Source organism: Myotis nattereri (assembly GCF_964212035.1).
Source record: "Myotis nattereri genome assembly, chromosome: 15".
In the NCBI taxonomy this organism is placed as follows: Eukaryota; Metazoa; Chordata; class Mammalia; order Chiroptera; family Vespertilionidae; genus Myotis; species Myotis nattereri.
The window spans coordinates 41998429-42011037 of NC_138090.1; positions in this window are offsets into that span (position 1 = coordinate 41998429).

Below are 12609 nucleotides of genomic sequence, written 5' to 3' on the forward strand. Positions count from 1 at the left end.
TGGGTCGCGACCCCTTTGGGGGTCGAACGACCCTTTCACAGGGGTCGCCTAAGACCATCGGAAAACACATATATAATTACATATTGTTGTTGTGATTAATCACTATGCTTTAATTATGTTCAATTTGTAACAATGAAATTGGGGGTCACCACAACATGAGGAACTGTATTAAAGGGTCGCGGCTTTAGGAGGGTTGAGAACCACTGTTCTAAACAGTCACCTTCTCAAATATGGGTCTCTGTTCTTCCTCTTCTTGAGGCCAAACACTTCTTGCCACCCTGTGGCCTCAGGAGGTTGTGGCCTCCTGCTCTTGCCCCATCCTTTGTTTATGGGCTTAGGAACTCAAGTTTCTTGCACAATACCCAGGGTTTTCCTTCCTGGTGGGGAAGGGAACCAGGACTGGAAGCTGGGGGTCGGGTGGGCAGGGGCTCTGATTGCTGGCCTTCCCTGGGGGAGGGATGGGCCTGCCCGTACCTGGGACCTGTCCTGGACCCTTGACCTGTGTTGTACTGAGGATCAAGTGGCAAGTTTAGGAGTTGAGTCCTGTCCAAGACCTGGTCCAGCTAGTTGCTGTGTGACCCCAGACTGTCCCTGCACCCTCTCTGGGAGGGAGTAGAGGTCTACTGGGCACCTACTTAAGATCTATTTAATAGTCCCCTGTGTGAAGTAGGGATTTGATACCACTCAGACAGTAAATGGGCTCAGAGGGGAAGTGGCTTGCCTGAGGGATAAAGCAGCACTGAGGTGGAAGTAGCTCTCCCCTAGAGGACCAAGTTAGGGTGGGGAGGGAGACCAGAGCTTCTCCGCTCTTTATCCTTCACTTGAGCTGTGGGACTCTCCTTGGCTTTTGAGGACCTTCCCAGATTTGGGTCTCAACTTCACCTGGAACTTACTGTAGTAAAGGATGGAAACTGCTGCCTGTTGGCTGGGCTAAATTCCAGGTTCAGCCTCTCCCTCAGGCCATGGTGCCTGTCTCTTCACCCCTAGTGAGTGATGGACCCCACCAGCCCTCTCACAGAACTAGATTGGGGCTTGTCCCCCATTTTCGTTGCACATGGCAAGTCCCTCCGCCTGCCTCAGCCCAGTGCTACTCCTTAGGCCCCTCCCACACTCCCCATCTCCTTTAAGTTCCCCTTCCATGGTTTCATGCTGCTCGCTGGCACATGCATACATGTGGGAAGCAAGGGATCCTAACTTTAAATATTTTGTTATTTTTTTTTTTTTAATTTCAGAGAAAGGAAGGGAGAGGGATAGGAACATCAATGATGAGAGAATCATGGGCTGCCTCCTGCAAGCCCCTACTTGGGGACTGAGCCCACAACCTGGGCATGTGCCCTGACCGGACCTCCTGGTTCATGGGTCGAAGCACAGCCACTGAGCCATACTGGTGGGCTGGGATCCTAACTGAGGCCCTGGGAGCCGTGCACAGGCGCAGTGCATGCCAGTGGCAGGAACCTTAAGGCAGTGTTTCCTGCCTCCAGAGCCTTCCTGAGCCAGGCCTTGTGGAACGCTGGGCGTGTGTGTCCCCACAGATCCCTGAGGCACAGAAATGGGTCAGACCCAGGTCTTAAGGGCAACCCAGGGAGATCAGAGAGCTTCAGAAGTGGAGAACGATGTGTGGGGCAGGGCCTGAACAGGCTGCCGCCCAGGGAAATAGGGGACTGTGACCCCAGAGGAAGGCGGGCCATGGCTTCACAGAGGAGAGGAGCCTCAGCTGGCTCTTGAAAAATGAGCAGTTCAACAGAATAAGAGGGGACATTCCAGGCAGAGAACCTCGCTTAAACCTAGGGATCATTCCTGAGTGGGACTGAGAGATGGCAGACTCAAAGGTAAGTGGCAATGCAGTCAGCCCCCCTCATTGCATTTGCAGTCATCTGCTGCCACATGCTGGCAGGCAGACATGGTCCTGAGGAGTGGAAACATGAGGCAGGCCCATTGTGTCTGCGGCATGGGAGCACCTGGGCTGGTCTCTGCTGGGGACCCTGAGAGGACTCTACACTGTGCTCTGGCTTCTGTTCTTGTGGGTGAGCCAGACTGGGACACTAAGTCACAGCCCAGAGTGGCCAGTGACTGCACAAGCAGCAGAGGCTGGAGGAGCTGAGGACACCAAGTGGAGGGACCCAAGAAGGCTTCATGGATTGAGAAGCGTCCTGTTCATTCTATTAAAAATACCACCACCAGCATCATCGCCAAGACACCTTTTTAAAAAATATATATATTTTTTATTGATTTCAGAGAGGAAGGGAGAAGGAGAGAGAGACAGAAACATCAATGATGAGAAAGAATCATTGATCAGCTGCCTCCTGCATGCCCCCTACTGGGGATCGAGCCTGCAACTGGGCATGTGCCCTTGACTGTCTAGGCTTGAGCCAAACCAGCTAGGGTATCAAGACACCTTTTAATTGAGACTATAATATTCATAAAAGACCATAAAACATTAATGCACAGTTGTTATAAAATACCGGTGCCTCTCATGTTTAGGAATACATGACCAGCACACTAGGAAACCCCCAGGCCCGCCACCTTTCTGTCATGTGCTCCCTCCTGATCACAACTCCCCTCTTCCCCTAAGTGGGAACACTGTCTTAACTTTGACAGTAATCATTTCTTTTTTTAAATATATTTTTATTGATTTCAGAGAGGAAGGGAGAGGGAGAGACAGAAACATCAATGATGAGAGAGAATCATCGATCAGCTGCCTCCTGCATGCCCCCCAACTGGGGACCAAGCCCTCAACCCAGGCATGTGCCCTTGACCAGAATCAAACCTGGAACCCTTCAGTCCGCAGGCTGACACTCTATCCCCTGAGTCAAACCGGCTAGGGCAATCCTTTCTTTGTAAGAAAAATAATTTTAAAAAATCATTGATTTTAGACAGAGGAAGGGAGAGAAAGAGAAACCTCAACTTTGTTGTTTCACCTATTTATACATTTGTTGGTTGATTCTTGTATGTACCTTGACCGGGGACTGAACCAGAAATCTTGGTGTATTGAGATGATGCTCAAACCAACTGAACAACCTGGCCAGATACTTGACAGTAATAATTTCTCGCCTTTCTTTAACTTTCTAGTTTTACAGCACTCGATGATATAGTTAATTTTATTTCTTTTGCCTTTGACAACAATGCATAATAAAATATGTTTACTGTTGTATTTGGTTTCTTTTTCTCAATGTTGTGTGTGTGAGTTTCTTCCATGAGTTTATTTTTAGTTGACTCAGTTTTGTGAACATCCCTCAAGTAGTCCATGCACTGCACTGTTGATGGACATTTGGGTTGTTTCCAGTTCGGGGCTGTTAGCCAAGCGGTAGAGCCAGGATTCTAACACAGGACTCTTTGGGTCCCAAATTAAAAAGATCTGGCTCTCATCACAACCCAATACTGTCTCCCGTGTTTAAAATCCAATATCCTACACTCTGATCCCAGCACCTGCCTTCCAGGCCGGCAGGCCCTCGCTACCTTCATACCTGTAGCCTCAACTCAGAGAGTGCTCCACCCTCTTGATCACTGTGAACATTCTGCTGGGAACATTCTTCTGCATGTTTCTTGGTGAACAAATGTTTCTGGAAGTGGAATTGCTGGACATGGGTACAAGTATGTTCAGGTTTGGTAGATACTGCCTGTTAGTTTCCTAGGGCTGCTATAACAAATTACCACAAATTTGGTGGCTTAACGCAATAGAAATGTATTTTCTCACAATCCTGGAGGCCAGAAGGCTAAAACCAGTTTCACTGGGCCAAAATCAAGTTGTCAGGAGGCCCACACTCCCTTCAGCGGCTCTAGGGAAGAATTTGTTCCTTGCAGCTTCCTACTTCTAGTGGCTGCCAGCAATCCTAGGTTTGTGGCCACATCACTTCAATCTCTGCCTCTGTGGTCACATTGCCTCTTCTGTGTCAAATCTTCCTTTGTTCCCTCTCATAAGGATATATATGATTGCATTTAGGGCCTACCCGCATAATCCAGGCTAATCTCTAAGTCCTTACTTTAATCACATCTGCAAAGTCTTTTTGCCACATAGGATAAGCCATGGACATCTTTTGGGGGACATTTTTCAGTCTACTATATTCATAAACATTTTTTCTAAAGTGTTTATACCAATTTACTCTCCCACCGTATTGAATGAGAGTTCTCTTTCTTCACATCCTTGCCAATACGTTATTGTCAATACACTTAAATTTTGCCAATCTGACAGACGTGTGGTAGTATATCATTGTGGTTTATTTTTATTCTCCCTGATGATTAATTTCTACTCATTTTTAAAAGACATTGGTTTCAGAGAGAGGAAAGGAGAGGGAGAGAGAGAAACATCAATCAGCTGCCTCCAACATACACCCCTAATAGGGACTGAGCCGAAACCTGGGCATGTGCCCTGACCTGGAATAGAACCGTTATCTCCTGGTCCATGTGTCAACACTCAACCACTGAGCCACACCAGGTAGGCAATTTCTGCTCATTATTTTTAAGAAATATTTTTATTGATTTCAGAGAGGAAGGGAAAGAAAGATAGAAATATAAATGATGAGACAGAAACATAAATCATTGATCAGCTGCCTCCTGCACACCTCTCACTGGGGATCAAGCCTGCAACCCGGGCATGTGCCCTGACCAGGAATCGAACCATGACCTCCTGGTTCATAGGTCATCACTTAACCACTGAGCAACACCAGCCAGACTCTGCTCATTCTTGAATGAGGAGTAAGAGATCTTTGGGTAGATAATACTAGATAGGTGAAAAAGCATGTATGAAGATTGCAGAAAACATTTATTTAAAGTGAATAAGAAGTGTTTTTTAAGCATTAGGTTATTAAAAGTAAAGACAATGCAGAGATATAAATAGAATGAAACCAGTGGTAAATAAGATGGTCCAATATGAGGGTCTGGCTGGGCAGGAAGGGAGAGAAGCTAGGAGGGGTCTGGCCACCTGGCAGAAAACAGAAGGATCAAGGGGGTGGAGCCCTCTCTGAGTTGAGGCTACGGGTGTGAAGGCATTGAGGGCCTGCCGGCCTGGAAGGCAGGTGCTGGGATCAGAGTGTAGGATACTGGATTTTAAACACGAGAGACAGTATTGGGTTGTGATGGGATCCTTTAAATTTGGGACCCAAAGAGTCCTGTGTTAGAATCCTGGCTCTACCGCTTGGCTAAATATCACCCAGTACTTTTCTCCTCCCCTCACCCCCAAGTCATTCAACAATCATTTACCAAGGTATACGTCTAGTCTAACTACTACAGGAGGGGTCTGACCCACTCCCTCCATTGACAAGCTGTCATAGAACAGGACATGATCACTGCGGACATCTCAAAGGGACATACGAGGAGCAGTGGGAACTCAGATGAGGCAGACCTAGCTTCCTTGAGCCTTATGTCCTCAGGTTTACCACCCTCTGTCCCACTTCCTCACTGACATCTGTTGGCTCCCTGGTCACTTCCCCTCATTCCTGAAGACTCTAGCGCCTCCTCACAGACTTCCCACCCCAGCCCCTGCCATCCTGCCCCTGCTGGGATTCTTACCCTCCCGTGATGGTTCATCCACCCAGAGCTCTAGCCTCTCAGTCTCTTTCTACCTCATCTCTGCTAACCTCCACCCCACTCCAGCCATCCACTCTCATGACCACACCTTGGTCTGAGTCATTACCTGGAGGTGCATCACACATAGCAGACACTCACTGAGCACTCATAGCAAGTGCCAGGCGCTATGCCAAATGGGTTACATGTGTTTACCCCTCACAAGACCTGCAAGGTGGGTATTAATATCCTCATTTTAAAGGTGAGGATATACACTCAGGAAGGTGAAGTCATTTCCCTGGATGAAACATTTAGCAAAGGGGCAGAGTCAGGATTCTAACACTGGACTCTTTGGGTCCCAAATTAAAAAGCCCTGGTTTTGCCTTGGCTGGGTAGCTCAGTTGGTTGGAGAGTCATCCAATATCCCAAAAGCCATGGTCAGGGCACCTACAAGAATCAACCAGTGAATGCATAAATGATTGACATAACAAATTGATGTTTCTGTCTCTTTCTGAAATAAAAAAATAAAAAATAAATAAATATATATTTTAAAAGCCCTGGTTTTAACTACAACCCAGTACTGTCTTCTGTGACTTCCTACACTCTGATCCCAGCACCTGCCTTCCAGGCCTGGCAGGCCCTTGATGCCTTCACACCTGTAGCCTCAACTCACAGAGAGCTCCACCCCCTTGATCCCTCTGTTTTCTGCCAGGTGGCCAGACCCCTCCTGGCTTCTTTCCCCTGCCCAGCCAGAGCCTTCTATTGGACCCTCTGATCTCTCTTGCTAGCTCCTAATAGCCTGGGTCCCATCAGGAAACAGGGCACCAGAGCTGGGATTTTGAAGATGATCTAACGAAGGGGCTATTTGCAGAGGTGTGGACAGAATTGAGCAAATCAACGAGGGAGATGGAGGCAGCAGGAAGCTGTGACCATCCTTAGGTCTGCATGGGTAAGGAAAGGACATGGTGGTATTACTGGAGACTGGTGAGAGCCCTGGAACATACCTGAATGGCACTGGAGTTGTGGAGGGTACAGTTGCTGCTAGAACCACGGTGCTGACACAGAGCTGGGAGTAGGGGAAGAAATACCCTGAAAGATGCTTTCTTCTCCCACTCTGACGTGCTGCTGGTGCTTCCCAGGGTGACCCACGTGTAGTCGGAGGGCAAGGGAGCCTGGATGATGCTGTCCATATGGGTAGAGTAGGGTGGAGGGTGGACCTGGGAAGGCAAATGGAAAGTGATCAGCACTTCCTGGATTCCCTTCCACCCCTGGCCGTCTGCCTCGCCTGTCACCACATCCCTAACCTGGGCCCATGTGGTTGAGATTGGCAAAGAGGTGTATGTGGGAACCACTTCAACTTCTTCTTTTTCTTTATTTTTTTTAAAATATATTTTATTGATTTTTTACAGAGAGGAAGGGAGAGAGATAGAGAGTTAGAAACATCGATGAGAGAGAAACATCGATCAGCTGCCTCCTGCACATCTCCCACTGGGGATGTGCCCACAACCCAAGTACATGCCCTTGACCGGAATCGAACCCAGGACCCTTCAGTCCGCAGGCTGACACACTATCCACTGAGCCAAACCGGCTTCGGCCACTTCAACTTCTTGGTCAGCCTCCTCAGTCACTACCCCGCCATGAATATCCCCCAACCCCACCCTTTCAGTCTCAATCAATGAACTTAAGGCTAATAAATGTAGCTTAATCAACTTTCTTCAACTTCCTATTGAAACCTACATACAGATTTATGTCACTTCTCCAGGCTCTGTTTAGTTCAACCTCCCCAACCTCCCCATCAGGACTCCTAGCATATTACTCCATCATTCTTCCCTTTTCTGTTTCAACAGTCCTTCCTTCTCAGCCTATAAATTATCCAAAATTTTACCACCTTCAAAACTAACAAAAACCCTCTACCTCCATTTACTCTGTGTCTGTCCTTTGTTCCCCTACTCATTTCATCCAAAATTTTTGGAAGAACAAGTATGAGTTAGTGTACTTTGGCTGCCAGCAACAGAGACTGACTCTTGCTAATTTAAGGGGGCAAGGAATTTATTAGAAGGGAATGAGAATGGCACCCACAATGGAAGGAGACGCCGAAGAACCAGGCTTTGGAAAGGCCTGGAACCAGGACTGTGCAGGGATGGAGACAGCAGGAAGGAATGGCCGTTTCCTCAGGGTCCTGGCGGCCACATGATTCAGCTCTAACCAGGTCCCGGCCTCCTGCCACGTAAGCTCATGACTCAAATTCCAGGGAGAGCTTCCAATTGGTGCAGCTCGAGTCATGTGGCCTCCCCTTGGCCTGTGGGCAGCTGGGCACCCGATGGACAGTCTGATGGAACAGTATCTATGGGTGGGCTATGGGTGGCTACCCAGAGAAAAATCAGGGTGATGTCATAGACGATGGGGATGGGGATGTGGATGCCGGGCAGAAACAGCAAATGTCTGCAGAGCGCTCCTGCTCACCAGCCCCAGCCTTCAGCCCCCACTGGAGTGAGTCTCAGCTCACAGAAACTATTGGGACCCAGCTTGTGAATGACCTTTGCCGATCTAAGGACATTCTTTCTTGTCTTTATGTGCAGTTTTTAACTCCACTGACCAGGGCCAGCATCTCTCTCTTGAAAGTCTCCCCCCCCCCCCCTTGGCTTCGGTGTAACAAAATAACCCCAAACAGCATCTCAGAACAGCAAACATTCATTATCTCATAGTTCCTGCAGCTCGGGAACCCATGAGCTCCTCCACTGAGGGGCACGGTCTCTTCTTAAGGCTTCAGTTGTATGTATGGGAGATAGTAGGACACAGTTTACGAGAGAGAGAGAGAGAGAGAGAGAGAGAGAGAGAGAGAGAGAGAGAGGGAGAGAGAGAGAGAGAGAAGAGAAAGGGAGGGAGGGAGGGAGAGGAAGAGAGAGAGGGAGAGGGAAGAAGAAGAAGGAGAAGAAGGAGGAGGAGGAGGAGGAGGAGGAGGAGGAGGAGGAGAAGGAGGAGAAAATAGAAGATCTCCTTCCTTCCTGCCCGAGTTGGCTCAGTGGGTAGAGTGTCAGCCTGTGGACCAAAGGGTCCCAGTTCGATTCTGGTCAAGGGCATGTACCTTGGTTGCAGGCTCCTCCCCTGCCAGGCCTGCCATACAAGCAAAAAAGCCAATACAATGTGCTGGGACACAAACCCAGTCTCGGGGAAATTCTTGAGTTTTAAAGGGAAATAGTTCTGTCCTGGCCAGGTAGCTTAGTTGATTAGAGCATCATCCTGATGCGGCAAGGTTGGGGGTTAGACCCCCCCATCAGGGCACGTATAAGAAGCGATCAATCAGTGCATAAAGAAGTGGAACAACAACGCTCTCTCCCTCTCCAAAATCAGTTTTTAAAAATAAAGGAGAAATAGTTATTCCAAAGTTAAAGAGGCATTAAACTCAGAGAGGACAGCATAAGAAAAGCATACATGTGGCAAAGAGCAAATTGTATGCAGAAAGGCAGTGGGGTTGCTAAAGCATAAGCTTTGAGAGAAATGCTGCTGGAGAGGCTAGATGGGGCCCAGTCATTGAGCATCTTTTGATCTCAGGGACCATGGGGGTCGCATAAGAGCAGCTTTGCGTTTCTGAGAGATGCATTTGAGGGGGCAAGGGTAGAGTTAGGAAAAGTCAGGAAGTTGCTGCAGTAGCTTAGGCAAGGGGTGCTAGAGGCTGGTACTACGATGTTGGTATCCTGGGAACAGAGCAAGCGACAGGATTCAAAAACCTTGAGGTAAGTCAAGTCAGCAGGTTTTATGTTTGGATATCACGGTGGGAGAGATGATGGTCTCATTTCTCACCTAGATGCCTAGGTGGACGGAGGTGCCATTTATTGAGCTGGGAGAAAATAGGAGGAGGCACTGAACTTATTCAAAGAAGTTTTTTATTTTACATTTTTGTCAATCCTCACCCGAGGATATTTTTCCATTGAGTTTTAGGGAGAGTGGAAGAGAGAGGGAAAGACAGAGAGAAACATTGATGTGAAAGAAACACATCGATTGGTTGCCTCCTGCACGAGCCCTGACCAGGGTCCAGGCCAGGGAGGAGCCTGCAACCAGGTACATGCCCTTGACTGGAATCAAACCCAGGACCCTTTGGTCCACAAGCCGATGCTCTATCCATTGAGCCAAACTGGTTAGGGCACATTGTATTGTTTGATTTATTGATGTGTTTGAATCTCTACTGGACAATGAGCTTTTGAGGGCAACAATTGTACCCTCTCCCCCTTTGCATACTCAGCACCTCCCATGGGGGTTGTACTTATATAGGTACTCCAGCTGCGTATATTGATGCATAAATGCATACACTGGATATTTATGATAGCCTAAGATATGTGAGTTGGCACTTTTTTAAATTGGTTTTTTTAGGGAGAGAGAGAAACATGGATGTGAGAGAAACATCGATCGGCTGCCTATTGCCTGTGCCCCAACCAGGGTTTGAACCTGCAACCTGAGTATGTGCTCTGACTGGGAATTGAACCTGACACCTCTTGGTGTACAGGATGACATTCCAATCAACAGAGCAACACTGGCCAGGCATGAGTTGGTTCTTGAAGTTGAGTAGACATTAGCCAGAGGAAGAAGAGTGAGAAAGGCATCCCAGTTATAGGGAATGGCATATGCCAAGGCTAGGAGGTAAGAGGAGGCAGATTCAAGGAAGTGGTGGTGGACTGGTGTGGTTGGAGTACAGGGTGAAGAGTGGGCAGTGGCTGGAGGGAGCCAGATATCGCGAAGGGACTGACGGGTTGGCTAAGGAGTCTGGCGTTCTCTGTGGCAGCAGACAGCCCTGACAGAGTTTGAAGCCCAGGAGTGACTTGATCGGAGCCTTGTTGTAACAAAAGCACCTCAGTGACCCACGTGGGGGGCGGGCTGGAGGCTGGGAGGCAGGTGCAGCAGGTGAGCAGGAGGTGCGGAGGCCTGAACTGAGACACTGCAGCAGAGGAGAGAAGACGAGGATGTGAGAAATATTCGGTTAAATTCTGTGAAATTACTGTTTTGTAAGAAAAAGCCAGTGGATGTTTGGCGGTTTTATATGGTTCATCTTAACATTAAGGAGGTAAATGAACTGGAGGAGATTTCGAGCCTGACTTGGATGTGAGTGAATGTGAGGAAGAGGCTGTCAAGCCTGGGGGCTGTTTTTCCGACTTGAATGCCAGATCGATGGGGAGTGGAAACCCAGGTCTGGGGGGGCTGGTGGGGGAGGTGCCCTGTTCAGGTGGGATGTGTTGGTCCTGAGGTGCCTTTGGGGCCTCTAAGAGGTGACTGGATATCTGGGTCTGAAGGCTAGGAGAGAAGGGTAAGCTGGAGACAAATTTGGGGATTACCAGCGTGGAGAAGGCCGTTGTGGGCGGGGATGATACACCCTCGGAGAGCAACTGAGACCACGGAGGAGAACCAAAGGGGTGAGCTTGCTTAGGTCCAAAGAGGATTATTTATTTATTTAAAAATATTTTTTATTGATTTCAGAGAGGAAGGGAGAAGGAAAGAGAGAGATAGAGACATCAATGATGAGCGAGAATCATTGATTGGCTGCCTCCTGCATGCCCCACACTGGGGATCAAGACCGCAACCCGGGCATATGCCTTGATCGGGAATGGAACCGTGACCTCCTGATTCATAGGTCGATGCTCAACCACCGAGCAACACGGCCGGGCAGATTTTTAAATTTCATTTATTTATTTTAGATGTAAATGGCTTTATTTTTTTATTTTTATTTTTTTTAATTGATTTTTTACAGAGAGGAAGGGAGAGGGATAGAGAGCCAGAAACATCAATGAGAGAAACATTGATCAGCCGCCTCCTGCGTGCCCCCCACTGGGGATGTGCCCGCAACCAAGGTACATGCCCCTGACCGGAATCAAACCCGGGACCCTTGAGTCCGCAGGCCGACGCTCTATCCACTGAGCCAAACCGGTTCTGGCTAAATGGCTTTATTAAGCGATTCATGAATCAGCCAGCATCCCATCCAGCAACAAGCTCTACAAAAAGGATTTTGAAAAGATGGTTGTGACCACGTGCTGTAGAGAAGGAAAGCCGAATAGGACTGAAAAGCCTGTTGGATTTAGCAAGGAGGAGGTCGTCTGGGAGTGGGAACAGCAGTGGGAGTGACTTGGACGGAGCTCTGGAAGGACAGAGTAAGCCTGGCCTTGGGACTGTCTTTTCGTCCTAAGTAATACACCACTCCAGCCACCAGGGGGCAGTGGCTACACGGAATCCAGGTGGGAGGGCTGCGCTGGGGCCAGGGAGCTTGTGGGTAGCTGTGCAGGGACAGGTGTCAGTCTGTTGCACAGGCTGTTTCCTGGTGAGGAGAGCTGTCCCCACGGGGAGCGGGCAGGGAAGGAGTTCTGGAAGGGCAGAGGAAAGAAGCTATTCCGTGGGGGGACAGGAGCAGACCAAAAACCCCCAGTCCTGTCTTGTAGTTTCCCTCTTGTGGGCCTTTGGGGGTGCACGTGGGGCTTACTAACATGAGTACCCAGTAGTCGTAGAGTTTGCATTTTGGACCTTGCTTCTCTTGTCTCATTTCTTGATAGTCCTACCTTGCATTCTGTGTGTGAGACATACTGGCTGTTTAAAAACAATGTTTTTATTGATTTTAGAGAGAGAAGAAGGGAGAGGGCGAGATAGAAACATTGATGAGAGAGAAACATCAATCTCCTGCCTCCTGCGTGTCCCCTACTGGGGATCAAGCCTGAAACCCGAAACCCCAGGAATCAAACCAGCGACCTCTTGGGTGCATGGCTCTCTGCTCAGCCACTGAGCCACACCGGGCCACGCGGAACTATTTTTAGTTCTCACCTACTTCCTTGTGAAAGTCCTTCCATGAAAACGCCTCCCCCCACCCCATCCTCCAGGTTTTAGCTCAGGCATCACTGCCTTTTAGAAGTCCTCCCTCACTGCCCCGCCTACCTCCTCTGGACCCCGCAGAGCCTGTGTTTCCCTGTCTCAAATCTCACTGTTCTGGCTTGTAATTGTTTCCTTTTATTATTTAACTTATTTTTAAAATATATATTTTCATTGATTTCAGAGAGGAAGGGAAAGGGAGAGATAGAAACATCAATGATGAGAAAGAATCATCGATTGGCTGCCTCCTGCACACCCCCTACTAAAGGA